Below are 20,925 nucleotides of genomic sequence, written 5' to 3' on the forward strand. Positions count from 1 at the left end.
GTATATGAATCTATTTTTCCTTCACTAGTAGCCTTGCGAGGTCTACTATATTGTGAGTTATGGACCGCCATTTCCTCAATTTTGTTCCAAGTTTGATTGTCATCAACTTCGGTAAACATTCCATTTGATCCCATGTTGAGAATGTTCCTTGAATCTTCATATAGACCGTTCCAAAATTGTTGTACCAAGAACCACTCGCTAAGTCCATGGTGAGGACATGAGCGACAAATTCCCTTGAACCGCTCCCAAGCTTCATACAAAGATTCTTCATCCCTTTGCTTAAAACCCGTAGTTTGAGCTCTTAGCATGTTAGTCTTTTCCGGTGGGTAGAATTTTTTGTAGAAAACTAGAGCCAACTTCTTCCAAGAATCAATTCCGAGAGTGGCCTTATCAAGGCCCTTCAACCATTGTTTCGCGGTGCCAATTAGAGAAAAAGGAAATATGACCCATCGAATTTGGTCTTGAGTTACACCGGTTTGAGAAATCGCATCACAATAGTCACAAAAGGTCTCCATATGAGAATGAGGGTCTTCACTAGGCATCCCCCCAAATTGGCTCCTTTTGACTAATTGGATAAATGCGGATTTAACAATGAAATTTCCGGTCAAATGTTGTGGTGTGGGAGTACCATTGGGTAGGTTCTCCTCGGTGGGTACGGAATGTGATGAAAACTTAGGCATTGTGGGTTGATTTTGTGTTGGGTTCTCCTCACCTTCTCTTGCAAAAGGGTTGATGAACTCAATAGTTGGTTGAATATCTACAACCTCACTAATACCTCTCAAATTTCTCTTAGCAAGTCTTTTATTGGTTGTCAAAGTTCTTTCAATTTCACGATCAAAAGGTAACAAATCACCTTGTGACCTTCTAGACATGCAAAATATCAAACAACTCGAAAACAATTAGAACAAACCTTGAGGAGTTTTACTTCCTCAAGGCAAATAAAGACACAACTAATAACAATATAAGAAAATCTAAATCAATATAACACCGTCCCCGGCAACGGCGCCCTTTTTTGTCGAAGTCGGAGCTATATTCTATTTTTCGGAACAATTGTCGTTGGAAGCACCTAGACCAAAACAAAATTTATAGCTTCACAAACAACTCTACAATTAGTAAAGGGGCAAGTAAAGGTCGGATCCCAAGGGACGGGAATTGAAATGAGATTTCTATTGAGACTAGTGGTGTCTTAGGGGTGTCACAATTTGGGTTGATGTAGAAGATCACTAAACTAAATAGCAATGAAAGTAAACAAGCAAGATGAATTGAAAGGGTTGTAAACAATTGATAAAAAGCACTAGGGTGTCATGGGGTCATAGGGGATTCATGGGAATTGATCATACAAACATGTTCTCAAATTATAAGCAAGCAATTATTGTTGTGATGGATTGAGTTGGGTTATATCTTACAATCCTAGGAAAGTTTGGGTCCCGGAGCCGAATCAATTAGATTGTACAACACCTACAAGTCGACTTAGTCTTCCCTACTCAACAACATGCATGGTCTAATGAGACTCGAGTTGGTTTATGTCTTACAAGTCTCATTGAAAAGATAAGTGATGGTTGTAAATGCAAGGATTCATAGGCTTAGCATTTCATCAAACATAACATGTGCATGAGTTGAGATCAAAACAAGCAAGCAAATAAACTATGAAAGCATATTAATTTAAGCATGAATCATTCCCCATGTTGGTTTCCCCTAATTACCCATTAACCCTAGGTATGGAACTACTCACTCATTATCATGTTGAACATGCTAGCAAGGTTGTCAATCATACCAACAAAGTGAAACATGATGAACAAATGAAAGTAGTTAGCAATAATTAAAAAGGATTAAGAGAATTATACCTACTAATGATTCCAATAATAAAGCAAAGAATAATAGAAGTACTTGATGCTTGATTGAGAGGTTGTCAATCTCCCAATAATAACCCAAATAATCTTCAATTACCTAAAATAAAGGATGAACAAAAGAGAGATTAAGGAAATAAAACTTGTATTAAAACTTGATTAATTATTGATTACAAAACTAAAGAGAGATTTGATTGATATTAACTATTCTAAGAATTGATAAGAAGAACATGCTCTTCTAATTAGACTAATGGGGTATTTATAGTGGAAATTAGGTGGATGCATTAGGGTTAACTAAGGGCTTAAATGACGATTTAGTCCCTACTTAGGGAAACGCCGATATTTTCTGAAGGAAGGGCATCTTTCTTGAAGCTTGAAGAGACGAATTTGCGTTGTCTTGGAATCCGTGCGTCTTAGGCACGGGACGGCCGGATTCCTGTGTCTCTCCCCGGGCGTCTTTGGGAGAAGACGGGCGTCTTCTGGGTGATGCTGCCCGGGCATATTTGATGGAAGACGCACGGATTGTGGTCCTGGGGACGGGCGTCTTCAGGTCAATCCGCACGAATTGCTGCTCAGCCTTGTTTCTTCTTCTTTTCTTCCCTTTTCTTCATAAAATCCTTGGGGATTTCCTTGGGGATGCAAGGATCTTTCCTCATCATTGCCCAACTACTATAATATATACAAAGGCCTTCTAATCGTGTCTCTCCTTGATGCTTGGTCATTGGATTCAATCAATTTAGTCTCTTTTTGCCATGAAAATGCAAGGTTTGCACTCCTTTCCTACCAAGGACACAAAACCTCAAAGAATATGCAAAACAAAGAACTAAAGACAATAAATGACCCAAATATGCACTAAAAAACATGGGAACAAGGCTAATTCGGGGACTAAATGTGCGCTAATTATGGTCACATCACATGCATGTGTGTTGAACGGATGATAATAAAAGAACAATTCTCTTATATGAAAGAGGGAGGAACCAGTGGAGCATGGCAAATAGGCCAAAAATTGGCATCTTGCTTTTTGCTTTTGGCCTTCACAAGAAATAGGTGTGTAAGGCTATCATGATATAGGTATGATTATGCTATTTTATCAAATAAAATAAAACAACCACAATCCATCACAACTCCCTCCATATTTCGGTCATTAGGAGTAAAATGGACCTTTATTTTATTTTGTCAATTTGTCACTTATCACACAACATGTCACATGTAGTATGTTACATGTTATTAATTAACTTAATGCATATTTTTCAAATAAATATCATTTTATAAATTAATTTAATCACATACAATAAATTGACTACTGATATTGATCACATAAATAAAATGAGTCATATAATTATAATTCACAACATCTTGTAATTATAATTAACCATTCATTCTTATCTCTATTGTTTCACAAACAATAATCAATTATAGTAATAAAGTATTTCAATTAGTAAAATAAATCTTATTTAATCCCATTACAATATGATATAAATATTCTCTCTCACAACTGATTTGTTCAATTTTAAGGAATTGATTAATTTGTATCGTCATACAATTAATCAATTTGTCTATTAAGGGAATTGTCCTTTAGGTGTGACCTTAAGGGATCAACTGATCACCACCGTCAAATGACAGTAATGTCAAACTCTAGTATACAATCATTACCGATTAATGTTGATCAGTTGAGTATTTAATTTATCATTCCTTTCTATTCTTAATATGAGATTTGATTATGATATTAAATCATGTGAAGGTCTTCTCTCAAACTGTCTAGAGGTCTCAGCTAGCTCTGTGATAACCTCCCAAGCTTCATCTGGATTCTTGTTGGCTATATTTCCTCTACAAGCAGAATGAATCATACGGAGGTCATCTTGGTTTAGTCCACCACAAAAATACATGATAACATCCTGTTCGGAGTAACCATGGTAGGGGAAGCTGGCACATAACTGCTTAAACTTTTCAAGGTACTCGTACAAAGTTTCTCCGTCTTGCTGCTCAAAATTACTAATGGCTCTTTTCAGTTGAGCGGATCGAGAAGGAAGAAAATACTTCTCCAAGAATGCTTTCTTCATACCTATCCAAGTAGTGATACTCGTTGGTGGTAGATAGTTTATTAACCAGTCTCTCGCATTGCCTTTCAAGGAGAAATGAAAGGCTCTCAATTTCAATTGCTCATCTGTGACATCAACTGGCTTCATACTGGTGCACAGAATATGAAAGTCAGAATGATGCTTATTCGGATCCTCAATACTCGTCCCACTGAAACTTGGTAATTGATTTATGAAACCAGATTTCAGTTCAAAAGTAACTCCATCATCAAATGCTAGAAAAGTGATGCATAATGGCTGAACAGCAAGATTTGGAGCTGTGAGTTCCTTTAATGTGCGGGTATCTCTAGCCATATTCAAAGACTTTTCGGATTCTTCAGAAACTTCAGAATTGTCAAAATCGGAATGCAGATCGTCGAACTCACTGCGTTCAAGAATAGCCACTATTGCACCTAGTTTGTTCTTCCGTAACCTGAAAAGAGTATGCTCAATCTCTTGGTCGAAAGGCTCGAGGTTAAGGTTAGAAGAACAGGTGCTATGCATAAAATAACTAAAAAAACACAATAAAGAATCTACACTAACACACAAAAATTAAATTATTACCTTCCCCGGCAACGGCGCCAAAATTTGGTGAGCCGAAGTCGTATGTTCCCAAAGATAAATAATAAGTTCTATTTCCTTAAACTATATAGTAGAGATAAGTCGGGTGTCCAATCCACAGGGAAGGCGATGTAATTAATGTGTAAAAAGTAAAGAGTAAGAGTGACAGTAATATGGGGGGGGGGGGGGGTATGATTGATTAAACAATAGACTACTGAACAAATAATAAAGATGGGTGAATTCAGTTGATTAAAAGGTCTTTGGTCAACAAACATCCACTATCAACAAGCCAATTGGTCTTCGATTGTCTTTAATCTAGTTACTCTCAAGTACTCTATTGTGGAAATACAAGTTTCCTTCTTCCTCTTAAGGTTAGTCAACTAACTCGAAACGCGATATTAGAAGACCCTAATTATTGAATAATCTAAGCCAAGCATCTAGATTTAATCCAACAACAGCATTAACAATTCAAGGAAGCAATAAAGATAACGATCTTTAATACACGCGGTTAACGTTTTAAATTATATGTTTAGTCTCTACTTTGTCCTAATAACGACGAAACGCATACAAATTATTAGGGTAAAGTTTGCTACTTTAGTCTAGATTAATTGAACAATTACGGATTCAATATCTAAACCTGCAATAGATTAATGAAAGCAATTACTAATTGATTAGATTAGCAAGAGAAACAATAATCATAAAATAGGAGCAAGAGACATAAACAATACTTGAGAAATAAAGAAAGAAAGAACAATCTCTCAATTAATCCGAAGATAGCTTCAGTTCATCGATCCAAGAAAGGGAGGATTAGTTCCTCATAATTTCTAAGCAAAAGTAATTAGAGTTCAAGAGAGTTTTTCCCCCAATTACAAGTTGAATGAAAAATAGAATGATAATTAAAACCTGATACTTAACCTAATAATAATAAGCTGAACTTTGGAAACAAGTAATAACATCAAAATTGACGTCAATCATCCGCCATACATGGGGCCCGCCCGTGCTGATCCGCGAGTGGCACGTGATGCTGGTATCAAATTCTGCTCCAAGTTGTTTCTTCCGTGTTTCAAACTCCCCTTGAATTGATGATTGTTGGGCTAAGGGTGAACATGTCATGTGACATGTTAGGCTACACATTTCACTTTGACGCCTTTTGATAGACAACATGGAATGGTGGACTTCTATTTCTCATTTCCACTTCCTTATATTTTTGAGCCCACTTGAAACTTCATGTTTAATATGACAATTTTCCGTAATTAATAACTTTACATAATTATCCTCAAAGTATAACCGATATTATAAAATGAGAAATTACGCAAATACTTTTCTAAAAATCCCCTTATTTCACCAATAGTCACCCAAATCAACGTTCATATACCGTACTAAACCCGTCTTATCAACATCCCCACATTTAGATCTTTACTCATCCTCAAGTAAACTCAAAATACTCATTACAAGCTCAAACCAACACCAATCCATAGAAGTATAAGGAAGGTAACAAGACTTAAAATGAAACTCTTGTAAGACGGTCTCCAACATAGCAACGAGAGATAAAATAGCACAGAAGAATTTTTTTCTTGCCAAAATTTCTCATTTTGCCTAGAGCGCCCGGCCTTCCGGGTTTTCACTCTAGCAAATCATTTTTTTCAACTCACTCTACTCTCAATGGCACGCAACTCAATTCTTCATTTTATCCAGAGCGCCCTTTCGGGTTTTCACTCCGTCCTCGGCCACATCCCAATATTGCATAGGCGCCCTTTCGTGTTTTCACCTAGCCAGGATACTTTCTTTCTTTTTCTTTTTCTTTTTTTTTCAATTTTTGTTTTTTTTCTTTTCTCATATTTTTTTGTGCTGAAATAAATAACTGAATAAAAGCACACAATACAAGGATAAATAACTACAAATCGGAACGATACTCCCTCCCCACACTTGAATGAAACATTGTCCTCAATGTTGCAAGAACACAATAAAGGGAAAAGGAGAACAAAGCTCAGTTAGACGACTCAATAAACATATCAATCCTCAACACCGCGTGTAATAGAGAAATCCACGCACCACACCACCTCCCTACACTTGGCCATTAGCATCCTCCATAAAGTACAATAACAACAAGGCCAACAAAAGACAAGAGTAACCAAAGAAGACTAACGCCCCTTATTACTCCGATCCTAACAGATGACCAAGTAGCTCTAATAACCTATGTGCCAGCAACAGATTGCACATAAATAAAATACTTCCACAACTCCGAGCTTACATGGTCAATCCTACTCTTCTCTACGCCAAAACAACAAACCATCCAACCGCATTAGCAACGTGCCCACAACAACACACCGCGGTTTCTCCACACCTTAGCCACTAACCTACCCATCTGGCCTTCTTTGTCTACCTTCTTACGTCGCCAAACACCATAAATCAAGACTGTTCCGATTGCTTTTTTTTGTTTTTTTTTTTTTGTTTTTTTGCAAAAATTGCACACACAAATCTATGGGTTGCCTACCAGAAGCGTTGTTGTTTAACGTCGTTGGCTCGACATCTTGCGGAGTGGTAAACCACCCGACTTAAGTAAGAGTCTTGAAAGTTACCTTACCAATGGAACGGGGTGAGCACTACTTGATTTGATATATATGACTTGTGTTGCTTTACCGGCGCCCTTCCGGCGAATTAGTTTATCAAACCAAGTCATACCCTTTCTTTTACCAGCCTCGACATCTTTAAGATTCTCCCATAGAAGGATACAACTTTTCACTTTAGGCAGAGAGTCCTGCAAAATTTCACAAGTTTTGCTCGGAAGTGGTGGCTTTCAGCTTCTCATAGAATTATGGTTAGTAGCAATAGCACAAAGAGAATAAACCACAGAGTTAGTCAAATTAGGTGGATTAATTTCAAATTTAACTACCCTCCCATTAAACTCCATAGTCAAGGAACCATTTGGAACATCAAATTGGGTTCCTGCGGTCTTTAAGAATGGTCGACCCAATAAAATTGGGACTCCATCGCCCTCCTGTGCCATATTCAAAACATAGAAATCAGCTGGAAAAACCAGCTGATCTACCTTAACCATTACATTCTCTACTACTCCCCTAGGGTGAACATTAGACCGATTAGCAAGTTGGACTACCACCCTAGTACTCTTTAATAGACCAAGCTTAACAGAGTCATAAACATGGTAGGGGAGAACATTTATTGACGCCCCTAGATCTAACATGGCTCTTTCAAACCGTGTATCACCTATAGTGCAAGGTATAGTAAAGACACCTGGATCACTACACTCAGGAGGGGTATTACTCTTAAACAACGTCGACACAAATTCACTAGCTTTACCCTTTGGCTTTTTCAAACTTTGTTCCTTTTGATTTCTTTTAATCGTACAAAGTTCTTTTAAAAACTTTGCGTACCTAGGAACACTCTTAAGCAACTCAAGTAAAGGAATATTTACCTCACATTTACGAAAGGTTTCGTAAATATCATTGTCATGCTCCTTCTTCTTGGTATCTTTTAAAGCCTCGGGAAAAGGTGGGAGGGGCTCATATGAAGGTGACACGGCTGTCGCAACCCTATTAAAAATAAAAACCAACTGGCTCTAACTAATGCAGCAGAGGTAAGTCGAGTATTGTATCCACAGGGAGATGGGAATTCTATAAGCTAAACTAAGTCTGTCTAAGCAACCGTTTCTTAGGGTTTTGATTATTTTGGTTCTAAACCATGAAGATATAAGGGAGGAGAGCAGATAGGGAATAAGGACTAAACTTTAAGGAAATTGACAAATAGAGAGAAAAAAAACTAGGACAGTCGGTTCACCATGGTTTTCTAGGAGTACAATCTAGGGTCATAGGTCAGCATAAACTCAGTCTGCAGGGTAATGAAAAGGTCCTTTCGGTCCGCTATTCGCCCTAAAACATTACTAACTTAGCTTTCACCCTCATTAGAATGCCCTAATATTTATTGCAAGTCTTACCTCTTCCAATCTTTCGATCTAGGTCAAGATGTACCAAATCAATTAGCTAAATGCGTCGACTCAAGCAACTAATCGCTATTAAATGCAGTGATTAACAACACAAACCCAATTTGTATCAAGCCCTAAGTACCTATTCATAATCTCCCTAATCACCATGGCTCCCCTATGTCCTAGCATAGAAGATTAGTTACGCATAAAGAGATTTGGGAAATTAACAACAACAAAAAAGACAATTAAATTGAACATTCTAATAACTAATAGAAACAACAATTAATGTAGAAGAAAGAAGAGATGATAAATAAGAAATAGGTGCAATAGAATAAAGATTGAAATTAAAGAATGAAAATACCGAATACAACGAGTACCAAAAGTGCCAAGTTCTAGGTCTCAAGAATAGAGATAAAAATGAGAGATGAAAGTTTCAAATCCAAAAGTAATAGATAAAAGAAGATATCCCTTGTTCTACTGTTGTCGACCTATTTATTCTAAGATAGAAAATAAAATATCCATGCGTAAAAATATCCTCACGGCAGAAACTACTCGATCGAGTAGAATAAAACCACTCGATCGAGTAAAATCAAGATCAAACAACTCGATCGAGGACAATAAGTACTCGATCGAGGAACATAGAAAATGCCCTTCTCGATCGAGTACAGTAGTTACTCGATCGAGAATCTTCAGCAGGAAAAAGCATTCGATCGACCAGTTTTCAACAGCCAACTTAGTCGATCGAGCTGTGTTAGCGTGGATGAACTCAATACACCTTCTGAAGCCACTTCACGCATCTCTAAGTGACCGATTCCAAACTCCGATTCTTCTTTCTCCGAAATGCATGCAATAGGGACAGGTTCAGGCTTGATTTTTCTCCTTTCTGGTTCATACCTGCAAATAATACAAGACAAACCAAAGTGGACTATTCGGGGGACATTTGTAGTTGAATTCCACATAAATAATATAAATATGCGTGTAAATATAGGGTAAAAACCTTATATAAAATACACGCATCAGAAGGCATGGATGGTGTCACCTCCTTGGAATTAGATGCATCTTCTTCTCCTCCATCTTTCAGTAGCTTATCATCTTCCACCATAACTCCTCTTCTTCTTGGATAATCACCACATTAGGCTTAGCTTTTGGGTTTTAATCTCCACCAATTGTCTACCATTTCTCAATGACACAGCTCTCACATTCTCTCTAGGATTCAGAACTATCTGAGATGGTAAAGCACCCGATTTTTTAGCTTCCAACCGATTGACCGCAGTAGCCAATTGACTAACTTGATTCTTAAGATTCTTGAAATTCTGCTTATTTTTTGCTCTCTCTTAGGTGACACTAATGGTAGAGCACGAATCATGTCCTCAGTAGAAATTGATGAGCTCTGTGTAGCTTGCGGTGGTGCCTGAGTTGTGGAAGGTTGCTCTTGTGGTCGCATAATAAACTGACCTCTAGAAGGGCCAGATGATGGGCTAGCTTGAGAATTTTCCCAACGGAATTTGGGATGAGCTTTCCATTCTTCATTATAAGTATTAGAGTATGGATCCCATTTCTTATTTGGAATACTCTCTCATACACCATTCACCATCTGAGAACCACCCTCTTGCATTTGAGGGCACAAGTCGCTAGGATGACCCTCGGTAGAGCATATACCACAAATAACAGCCATTTGTCGGCCAGATAACATATCATAGAGTGTGGAAGCAATATTATCAACCTTTTCCTCCAAGCCAGGATTAACACCAATAGCACTCACTCCTCTCCGTGAAGGTCTTCTCTCAAACTGTCTAGAGGTCTCAGTTAGCTCAGTGATAACCTCCCTAGCTTCATCTGGATTCTTGTTGGCTATATTTCCTCCACAAGCAGAATGAATCATACGGCGGTCATCTTGGTTCAGTCCACCACAAAAATACATGATGAGATCATGTTCGAAGTAACCATGGTAGGGGCAGCTAGCACATAACTGCTTAAACTTTTCAAGGTACTCGTACAAAGTTTCTCCGTCTTGCTGCTCAATATTACTGATGGCTCTTTTCAGTTGAGCTGATCGAGAAGGAGAAAAATACTTCTCTAAGAATGCTTTATTCATACCTATCCAAGTAGTGATACTTGCCGGTGGTAGATAGTTTATTAACTAGTCTCTCGCATTGCCTTTCAAGGAGAAAGGAAAGGCTCTCAATTTCAATTGCTCATCTGTGACATCAACTGGCTTCATACCGATGCACACAATATGAAAGTCCGAAAGATGCTTATTCGGATCCTCAATACTCGTCCCACTGAAACTTGGTAATTGATGTATCAAACCATATTTCAGTTCAAATGTAACTCTATCATCCAATGCTGGAAAAGTGATGCATAATGGCTGAACAGCAAGATTTGGAGCTGTGAACTCCTTTAATGTGCGGCTCCCTCTAGCCATATTCAAAGACTTTTCGGATTCTTTAGAAATTTCAGAATTGTCAGAATCGGAATGCAGATCGTCGAACTCACTGTCTTCAGGAATAGCCACTATTGTTTATTCTTCCGTAACCTGAAAAGAGTATGCTCAATCTCTTGGTCAAAAGGCTCGAGGTTCAGGTTAGAAGAACGAGTACTATGCATAAAATAACTAAAAAAAATAATAAAGACTCTACACTAACACACAAAAATTAAACTATTGCCTTCCCCGGCAACGGCGCCAAAATTTGGTGAGCTAATGTCGTATGCTCCAAAAGATAAATAATAAGTCCTATTACCTTAAACTATATAGTAGAGGTAAGTCGGGTGTCGAATACACAGGGAAGGCGATGTAATTAACGTATAGAAAGTAAAGAGTATGAGAGATAGTAATATGGGGGGAGGGGGTTATGATTGATTAAACAATAGACTACTGAACAAATAATAAAGATGGGTGAATTCAGTTGATTAAAAGGTCTTGGGTCAACAAACATCCACTATCAATAAGCCAATTGGTCTTCGATTGTCTTTAATCCAATTACTCTAAAGTACTCTATTGTGGAAATACAAGTTTCCTTCTTCCTCTTAAGGTTAGTCAACTAACAAGAAACGCGATATTAGAAGACCCTAATTATTTAATAATCTAAGCCAAGCGTCTAGATTTAATCCAACAACAGCATTAACAATTCGAGGAAGCAATAAAGATAAAGATCTTTAACACACGCGGTTAACGTTTCGAATTATATGTTTAGTCTCTACTTCATCCTAATAACTGATACGTGCATTTCATATAGTCTTTTTGAGCCTTTCTTGCACGTATTTCTATGTAATTTACGTAGTGTTATGCTACAAATGCCCCCGAATTGTATACTTTGGTTTGGTTTGTCTTATTGTCATGAAAGGACCCGAAAGTAGCGGAATCATGCCTCTTTGTTGCCCCTTAGTCTGCATTTATGGAGATGGAAGAATGAGAGCGGAATTACCTGTGCCTTGAGAAGCGTGAAGTCGTCTCGGAAGTTACCAACGATACAAGGAGCTGGTTCAGTGGCAGTGTACTCGATCGAAGCCTTTTGTTGGCTAATATGTTCGATCGAGTAACTATGGTGAAGAGAAGATCTCGATCGAAGGGTCTGTTGCCTTCGATCAAGAGGTGGTATTTTGAAGGTTCTCGATCGAGAGGTGATTTCCTCGATCGAGAGGTTTGGATGGAAGAAGTGCTCGATCGAGTAGTTCTGTTATACTCAATCGAGAGCTTTTTTTATTAAACGTAGGATTTAATATCTTAATTATGTTTTAGGTTAATAAAATAGCTTCCCTATATAAAGAGAAGACGTGATTAGGTTTAAGTATCATTCTTTCATCAAACTTTGTTCTTAATTACTCAGTAGACACTTTTCTTCCTTGTTCAACGTAACCTTGTTCTCTATTTTCCGGTTCCGAAACCTTTGTAATATCTCTTTACTCTCTTCATTTAATTTAGTTCTTTCTTTGCATATCTTTAATCCTTGTTCTTAATTTCTACTTTAATTAGTATTATTAATGGTTTATGTTATTCCTTTTTATTCATCTTTACATCAAGTCGTCTTTTATTTCATTAATCGTTGTTAGTTTAATCATCGCCATGAGTAGCTAATTCTTCTGTTGCTAAGATTAGAGGAGCCATGGTAGTAAAGCAATAATGTTATAATTAGATTAGACGATTTTGATTGTGAGAACTGATTCATAACAATTTAATTGTAATCGTTTAGTTGAGTGTACGCTTCTAAACTAGTTAATCCGGTTAAATTCAGACCTAGATCGGGAGATTGGAATGAATAGACCTGTTATGAACAGTAGACTACACTAATGAGGGTGAAAGCTAAGTTAGTAGTATTTTAGGGCGGATAGCGGACCGAAAGGACCTTTCCTTTACCCTTCTCACATCAGACCGACTAACCTTACCATTAACAGAATTGTGTGATATCATGGTCAACCGACATCCTAGCATTTCTCTCTTTATTTAATCACATCTTATTTCATTTTATTATTGTTTTTGTCCTCTCTCTTTTTGCCATTTAATTCAAGTAATTAGTTTAGAAATCAAATCAAAACACCCCCAATCTATTACCGTGACAGACTAGATAACAAGTAGATATAATAACCTCCCTATGGAGTACGATACCCGACTTACTTCTACTATATTAGTTGAGCTGGTTGGTTTATTTTTGATAAGGTTGCGACAGCCGTGTCAAATTTTAGCGCCGTTGCTGGGGAGGCAATTAGCCTATTTGCTTGTTTATTTCGGTTTGTCTTAGTCTCAAGGGATTTATAATTCCTTGAGACAGTTCTCATTATTTTTCTTTCTTAGTTTTCTTTATGCCCAGGTCTAACAGGTAAGAATTAGTACCAGCTGATCCTGAACCGGAGCAGACTTTTCGCCGTAGATGGAACTTGTTGAGAAAGAATCGTCAAGAGGAAGCCTTGAGTACTTTTGAACTGATTTTGAAAACTATACATTTGCAGAAGACCAGTCTTTAGAAGAAGACACTTCTATTTCTGCAACCAAATCTGCAAAGATGCCTAATATTGCCAGTCATTCCGAGCCTACAGCTGACTCCGTTCCTAAGGGTTTTAATCTTGAAACGGAAGATGGGAATACATTTGATATTCGGCCATCTTACATTAATCTGGTGGAAAGAAACCTGTATCATGGAATAGCTGGTGAGGACCCGAGGAAGCATCTGGAGGTCTTTACAGATTACTGCTCTACCATTCCCGCCACTAAGGGAGTAACACAAGACAAGATAAAAGACGTCCTTTTTCCTTTTTCTCTTACTGATGGAGCCCGAGAATGGCTATTTGATCTGGATAGGACTGCAGCTGGAATTACCAACTGAGAGACCTTGGCCCTTGCTTTCTACAAAAGATACTTCCCTCCACAAAGCACTAATGCATTGAGAGGGAAGATTACGAGTTTTAAACAAACTCCAGATGAGAATTTGTATGAAGCATAGGGTCGGTTTAAGAAGCATGTTCGGTCTGTCCCACATCATGGTTTTAACCAGTGGTTTTTGTGCAACCAGTTCTATAATGGGTTGTATGATGACCACCGCGCTATTTTGGATGCTGCAGCCAATGGTCGATTTCAAAAAAAACATTGATGATGATAAGGGCTGGGGAATTATTGAAGAGATGGCCACCCATTGTGCTGAATATGGGAATCCTAGAAGCTGTATTAGAATGGTTTCTACTGATAATAGTACACTTGTGGCTCAGCCGGAGGCCATGAATGCCAGATTTGATAAGTTCGAGTTAAAGGCCGCGGGGAATCAACAGATGGTTCACTTGTTGTCTAGACAAGAGACCGTCTTATGTGAGAAATGTGGCAAAAATGGTCATACTGCAGTGGAGTGCTTAGCTGAGATGGAGCAAGTCTATGCCTTTTAACAATACAGGCAATGAGGCTCCTATTATAACAACCAAGCTAGAGTTCATCCTAACTTGAGATGGACTAGTCAAAATGTATTGAATCCAACACCTCCACCGCAACAACAAGCTTATGTGTTGCCTCATAAAGCTCAACAACAAGGCTTTTAAAAGCCTCCTTTTTTTCCACCACCGCAAGAAGGTGCCTCTTCTAGTGGCATAAGTGATATAGCCGAGTTGAAGTCGATGGTGTAAGCATTTACCATCCAATTGCAAAAGAGTGACCAAGCGAAAGATGCATCCATTAAGTCACTTGAATCTCAAATGGCTACCAATCAAGTTTCGATACAACCGGGTCATTTACCGTCATAACCCGACAAGAAACATCATGAGACGGTGAATCTGATCAACTTAAGGAGTGGTCTTTCCTATGAAGGACCCAAAATATCAGAAAAGGATGCTGAACTTTCTGACCCGGAAGTTGAAGTTACTGTGCAAGAAAAGTCGTCTTTTGACGAAAACTGATGAATACACGAGATATCCTCGATCGACTTATTTCTGGTGGTCGATCGAGGGACTATGCTGAAAAAGCTCTCGATCGAAAGGGTGGAAGTGCTCAATCGAGCACAGAGGAAAAGGCAGTTCTCGATCGAGTAGATGAAAGTGCTCGATCGAGCACTATTGTTGAGAAAAGCACTCGATCGAAAGGTATTGATGCTCGATTGAGTGATTGCAATGCTGACTGTGAGAATTCTTTGGCGAAAAAAATGAAGGACTAGCTATCCCAATTAAGGTCCCATTTCCGAGAAGATTGCAGAACAAGAAGATTGAGCAACAATTCGGTAAATTTGCTGAAATTTTGAAAAGTCTTCATGTTAATGTACCTTTTGCTGAGTTACTAACCCAGGTACTCTCCTATATGAAGTTTATGAAAGATATTTTAACACGTAGGAGGCATATTAATGACCATGAGACGGTGGCTTTAACCAAAGCGGGCATTGCCCTAATTCAAAATAAGACCCCACCTAAATTGTTTGACCCGGGTAGTTTCTCTATACCATGTCATATTGGGACCCATTTTATTGATAATGCATTATGCGATTTAGGAGCTAGTATGAGTGTCTTACCATTGTTTCTCGCTAAGAGGCTTGGTTTGACCAAATTTTATTGTACTATTATGACCGTACAGATGGCCGACCGTACTTTATCACGGCCTTTAGGTGTCTTAGAGGACATACCTGTAAAGATGGGAAGTTCTTTATTCCCGTTGACTTTGTAGTCTTTGATATCCCCGAAGACTCTTATACTCTTATCATTTTAGGACGACCATTTCTATTTACCGCTCGTGCAGTAATAGATGTCGGGGGAAGACTTTGACTTTTCAGGTAGGTGATGAGGAGTTGACTTTCTATCAGTCTAGTGTTCGCAGGGCTTCTATGCAAGTCCAGCCCTGCAATGTACTACCCTCTATAGAACCTGACACGGAACCTCCAATTGACCATATTGAGTCATGTGATGCGATATTAACACCTCAGCCCCAGATCGGGAGCAATACGGAGGACAATTCTGTCATTTCTGTTGTTACAGGTCTAGGCGGATTGGACATTGGAGATCCCGGTGATAAAAGTACAATGGAATTTGCGCTCAATGATAAAGATGATGCCAAAGACAAAGGCCATGAAGCATGCTAAAGAAAAGACGAGAGTAAAGGCATACGTGGATGTAGACTACTCTCCTTCGATAAATTCAACTTCATGGAAGCCAAAAAGGACGGTCCGCGATGCTGAAGGGACTTCCACCAGTCAGAAACCCTCTTACGGGCTATTCAAGTGTTTCGGAAGATGAAACAGGATGCCATCCCGTTTGTAAAATCAATTTGTAATTTGGATTTTGTTAGACTTTTTAATTGCATTTAGACAATAGTATTAGTTTAGTTAGTTTAATTAGCTTTAGACAGAATATAGACTGCTGCTGTGGTTTTGGTATTTTTGCGGGAAGTATTTTTGCGTTTTATGCAGGTTTTGGGAGATCTAAGATCGTTGGGAAGCGTGCCAAGATAAAAGCACTCGATCGAGCACTTTTTGTGTTCGATCGAGCAACTGTGCAAGAAAAAGCTTTTGATCGAGTGGATTAAAGCTCTCGATCGAGCAGGTGAAATTTGGGGGTCTTCAATCAAGTAATAGAAGCTCTTGATAGAGAAAATGAGAGGAAAAGCTCTCGATCGAGTAGTTTAAAACCACTCGATCGAGTAGTTTCAGCTGATATGAGCATGAGGGAGTACTTTCTTCCTTTACTTTGTTCATTTGCAATCTTTTAATTCCCCCTTTATTTACCTCGACACCCTCTTATTCTCAACCCAAATCCTTATTTTCTCCCCCTACATTACCAAATTAATTACACCAATACTTTGTTTATCATCAATTACAACTTTCCCCCTTGTTTACCTCTATAATTTTCAAGTAATTTGAAGTTATTTGCGGGATTAGGGTTCGCGGAAAATGGACATTTATTTCGATTAATTCGCATTTTTGTTGTTTTTAACTGATTTCTGTGTTGGGTAATCGTCACAAGTAAGTTCCTTCCCCTACTCTTTAATGTTTAATTGCGCTTTTATACTTAATTTCGAAATTAGGGTTTGAAAAATTAATTTGGGGACAATTCCGATTGTGTTTTTCGATTTTTGATTTAGAACTTGCTTAGATTATAGGATGGATAGTAGTTTTTCGACGATCTCTGCTTTTGTTTACGATACTACTCCGTCTATTTCTGAGACAGTGGTCCCTACTGCCACCACCACTGCGGCCACTGCTGCTGCCGCCGTCACTACAGTGGTGTCGACCCTTTCTGTGTCGACACCTTCACCTGTTACTACGGCCTTTGTTGCTACTGTCCCTGCTGTTGTGGTTTCCACTGTTGTTACTGCTGCCGCGGGTGTTACTGCCACTACCTCGGGTTCTCGTTCTGGGACGACTATGGGGTCTCGTGCTGCTGCCCTACGCGAGGTCGACAACTCCACATAGACTTTACTTGAGTTTTTGCAGGTACGTTTCATTTCCCCGTCCTACAGAACTCGGTTTTTAAATTTAATGGATTGTGACATGACGTCGACCCGTTTCTTATGTCGACCATCCTTAGAGAAGTTGGGGATTTTTGAGCCCGTTGTTGAGCTGCTCAACGGGACAGGGATGTCGGGTTTGGCCACCATGAGAGAGCTCACCTATCGACAAGTGACCTTATAATTTTTTAGCTCTTTCACCTTTTCACCTGCAGCCTATGCGACTGACCCAGGAAGTAAGTGTATTACCTTTCGACTGTTCAACATGACCTACACCTGGATCGTAGTTGAGTTTGGGTGGGAGGTTGGGTTTAGTTAGTGATGGTCTTGAGGAGGCTCCTAGGAAGCTCCTGGCTTTGCTTTAGCCTACACTTGCACAGACTCCTTTCGGTCTGAGACGTGTTGCTCACGTCCACTTACCCCCAGCCCGTTACTTTCTCTGTCTGCTAGGAGAGACCATTTTTGGTCGCCACGAGCCCAACAATGTTAACAATGTCGAGTTGTTTATTTTAGCGGGTTACCTGAACATTGAGTTCGGTAACCCCTCTGTTTTTAACATTACTTATTTGACGGCTCAACATTTTAACACTGTCGGGCAGAAGGCGACTTGCACGATTGCTTGTGGTGGGTTGGTGACCCGCATTGCCCGCAGCCTTTCTCCCAACTTTTCCCGTGGCCTAGATATTTAGATAAGGATATAATCATTGACATTCCAGCTATGATTGCTATGCATTTGTTAGCAAAAGACCAATGGACGTGGAAGATTGGCAGTTTCACGTCCGTGACTTTACCCTCACCTAACCTACCCCGTCTTTTACCCTTGACTACTGTGTCGGGTAGGTTACCACCATCTCCACCTTATTACCTCCTTGACCTTGCTCCTCCCGCTTCCAAGAAGCAGAAGAGGCCTCCCACTGCTGTTAGGGAGACCGGTGAGGGGTCTACACAGACACATGCTAGGCAGACGCCCACGTCCACGTCCACACCATGCCTATCCGTACCCCTACACCTACACCCTTTGTCCCTCAGCCGGCTTACCGGCTAATTTTGTTGCTTCTCCTGTTTTTGAGGCGTCTGAGGTCATGGACCAAGAGCGTTGTGATGCGCTTTTATTGGAGATGTGCAGGAGAGTGGCTCGTATAGAGCGGGAACGGGCACTTGCCTTATTCCCTCTATATGAGTACCACATGATGAGAAGACGTCATGTCTCTGCCGACCGGCCACACCCTTCTTTCTAGCGGTTCTCGGCGGAGGGGTAACCACAGCCAGCGAGCGAGGAGGACATAGGTGAGAGGGAGGAGAGGTACAGAGCTGACCTTGCTGCTGGGGGTCGTCAGAGGAAGAGAGGAGAGGAGGAGGATGAGGACCCCACCTACGAGGTGGTTGACGAGGAGGCTGACGAGTAGCTACTGATCTACTCACTTCCCCAATTTGCTGACTAGTTTGGGGAAGTTCGTATATATTGTAAGTATTTCCTGCTTTTTGTTCTTTTTCATCTCCTTTCATATTTATTTATTTTATATTGCATATTTGTTGTATTTTTTCCCGTCCCCTATTATTTTGCCATTGTATGCTGGAGGACAACGAGAGCGTGGTCCGTTTTAGTTTGGGGAGGGTAATGCATCCTTTGAATCTGCATTTGCATTTGTTTTGCATTCACGTTTATTGCATTTCTGTTTGCATTGTATTTAATTTCGAAAAAAAATGAAAAATCCAAAAAAAATAGAAAATTCGAAAAATTTAAACATATATCACGTTTATTTTTGCATATAGGTTGAGTCGGAACGGTCGATTTCAATGATGAAATTGCACTACATTTAGTCATTTCACTTAAGCCTTGCAACAAATTGATATCTTATTAGCTTTGTCTTATTGCATATCTACGAGTTAATGTTAAACTATAGCTGAACAAACAGACATGACCTGATAATTTTGGCAAACTATTTATAATTTCTAAGTTTTAGAGCCGTATAAACTGGTGTCATTTGTGACCAATTCATGTAGGATTGTGAGTAGTTACTCCTTGCATAACATGTATCATTAATTTGCATATATATGAAATTCAATTGCTTTTTGCCTAAATACATTCAGGTTAGTGGTTCGTGTCATATGCGGGGAGTTGCTTATTTTCCCCCTTTTTCCTATTTTTACCCATTTAACTCCACATTTAGCCAAATTTGCCTTTTGACGCTTAACTACATCTAAATTTAGCCTGCTTTGTCAAGCTAGTTTAGTGGTTGTTTTGCGGTATTTTACTATTGATCCGAATTTGGTTTGTATTTGATTATCGGAGTTGGTAATTTATGGAGAAGGAGGATGAAATGATGAAAACAAGAAGTTGAAAAAAAAAAGAATTCGAAAAAAAAAGAGAAAAAACAGAAAAACCGTGGAAAAGAAAGAAAAAAAGAAAAAAAAGAGTTTGATTTGATAAGAACGGTTTTCCTCCTATGCAGTATTTCTATCTTATGAGAAGTATATTTTATTTGGTTAGTGAGTTTGTGTGCCGAAAATAAGGGGCAATTGTGCTTTTTTTTAATGGTTGTGAATCGGATATTGGTTCGTTTGGTTTGTTAGGTAGCTAGCTTGACTAGTAACCTCACATTTCCAAAAATATTTTGTCTTTTCTTACCCATTACCTCACTTTACCATACTTTTGTAAGCCCTCGGCTGTGACAGACTCTATTTGGTTGGAATGTATGTATGGTAGTTAGAATTGTCTATCATATTAGCTGCATGCATGTCTATGTCGGTCGTAGTTTAGGTGAGCGACTATTTTTATTCTTCTCTTACATTCATATGCTTACCCTTTGCTTCATGAGAGAAGAGTGACCTGTGAGAGTCCATTTTTAAAGGTCTTGCAAGGTCGACAGTTCAGCTTATTTATAAACATCTTACAACTCGTTTGCACTTGACTGTTTTGGCTATAAGTGTCGGTTTGTTTGCATTAAACCGGTTTAAATGGACAATTTATATCTATCTCTGAGTTCTCTTTTCCGTTCCATTAGTTAGTTTTCATATAGTTTGCTTGAGGACATGCAAAGGTTTGGTTTGGGAAGATTTGATACGTGCATTTCATATAGTCTTTTTTAGCCTTTATTGCACGTTTTTCTATGTAATTTACGTAGTGTTATGCTACAAATTCCCCCGAATCGTATACTTTGGTTTGCTTTGGCTTATTGTCAGGAATGAACCCGAAAGTAGCGGAATCATGCCTTTTTGTTGCCCCTTAGCCTGCATTTATGGAGATGGAAGAATGAGAGCGGAATTACATGTGCCTCGAGAAGCGTAAAGTCGTCTCGGAAGCTAACCAACGATACAAGGAGCTGGTTCAGTGGCAGTGTACTCGATCGAAGCCTTTTGTTGGATAATATGATCGATCGAGTAACTATGATGAAGAGAAGATCTCGATCGAAGGGTCTGGTTCCTTCGATCGAGAGGTGGTATTTTGAAGGTTCTCGATCGAGAGGTGATGTCCTCGATCAAGAGGTTTTGATGGAAGAGGTGCTCGATCGAGTAGTTCTGTTATCCTCGATCGAGAGCTTTTCTTATTAGACGTGGGATTTAATATCTTAATTATGTTTTAGGTTAATAAAATATCTT

General features: G+C 39.0%; 2 non-coding genes across 2 annotated transcripts; one reads left to right on the forward strand and one right to left on the reverse strand.

The window, feature by feature from the left end:
- Positions 1-201: 201 nt before the first annotated feature.
- LOC141634801 (small nucleolar RNA R71) lies at positions 202-308 on the forward strand. The gene has a single exon (XR_012539522.1). It is a non-coding gene; the product is annotated as a small nucleolar RNA R71 (small nucleolar RNA).
- A 13,487-nt stretch (positions 309-13,795) lies between these two features.
- Positions 13,796-13,902, reverse strand: LOC141636744 (small nucleolar RNA R71). The gene has a single exon (XR_012541332.1). It is a non-coding gene; the product is annotated as a small nucleolar RNA R71 (small nucleolar RNA).
- Between the last annotated feature and the right edge of the window lie 7,023 nt (positions 13,903-20,925).

Source organism: Silene latifolia, chromosome Y (assembly GCF_048544455.1).
Source record: "Silene latifolia isolate original U9 population chromosome Y, ASM4854445v1, whole genome shotgun sequence".
Classification (NCBI taxonomy): domain Eukaryota; kingdom Viridiplantae; phylum Streptophyta; class Magnoliopsida; order Caryophyllales; family Caryophyllaceae; genus Silene; species Silene latifolia.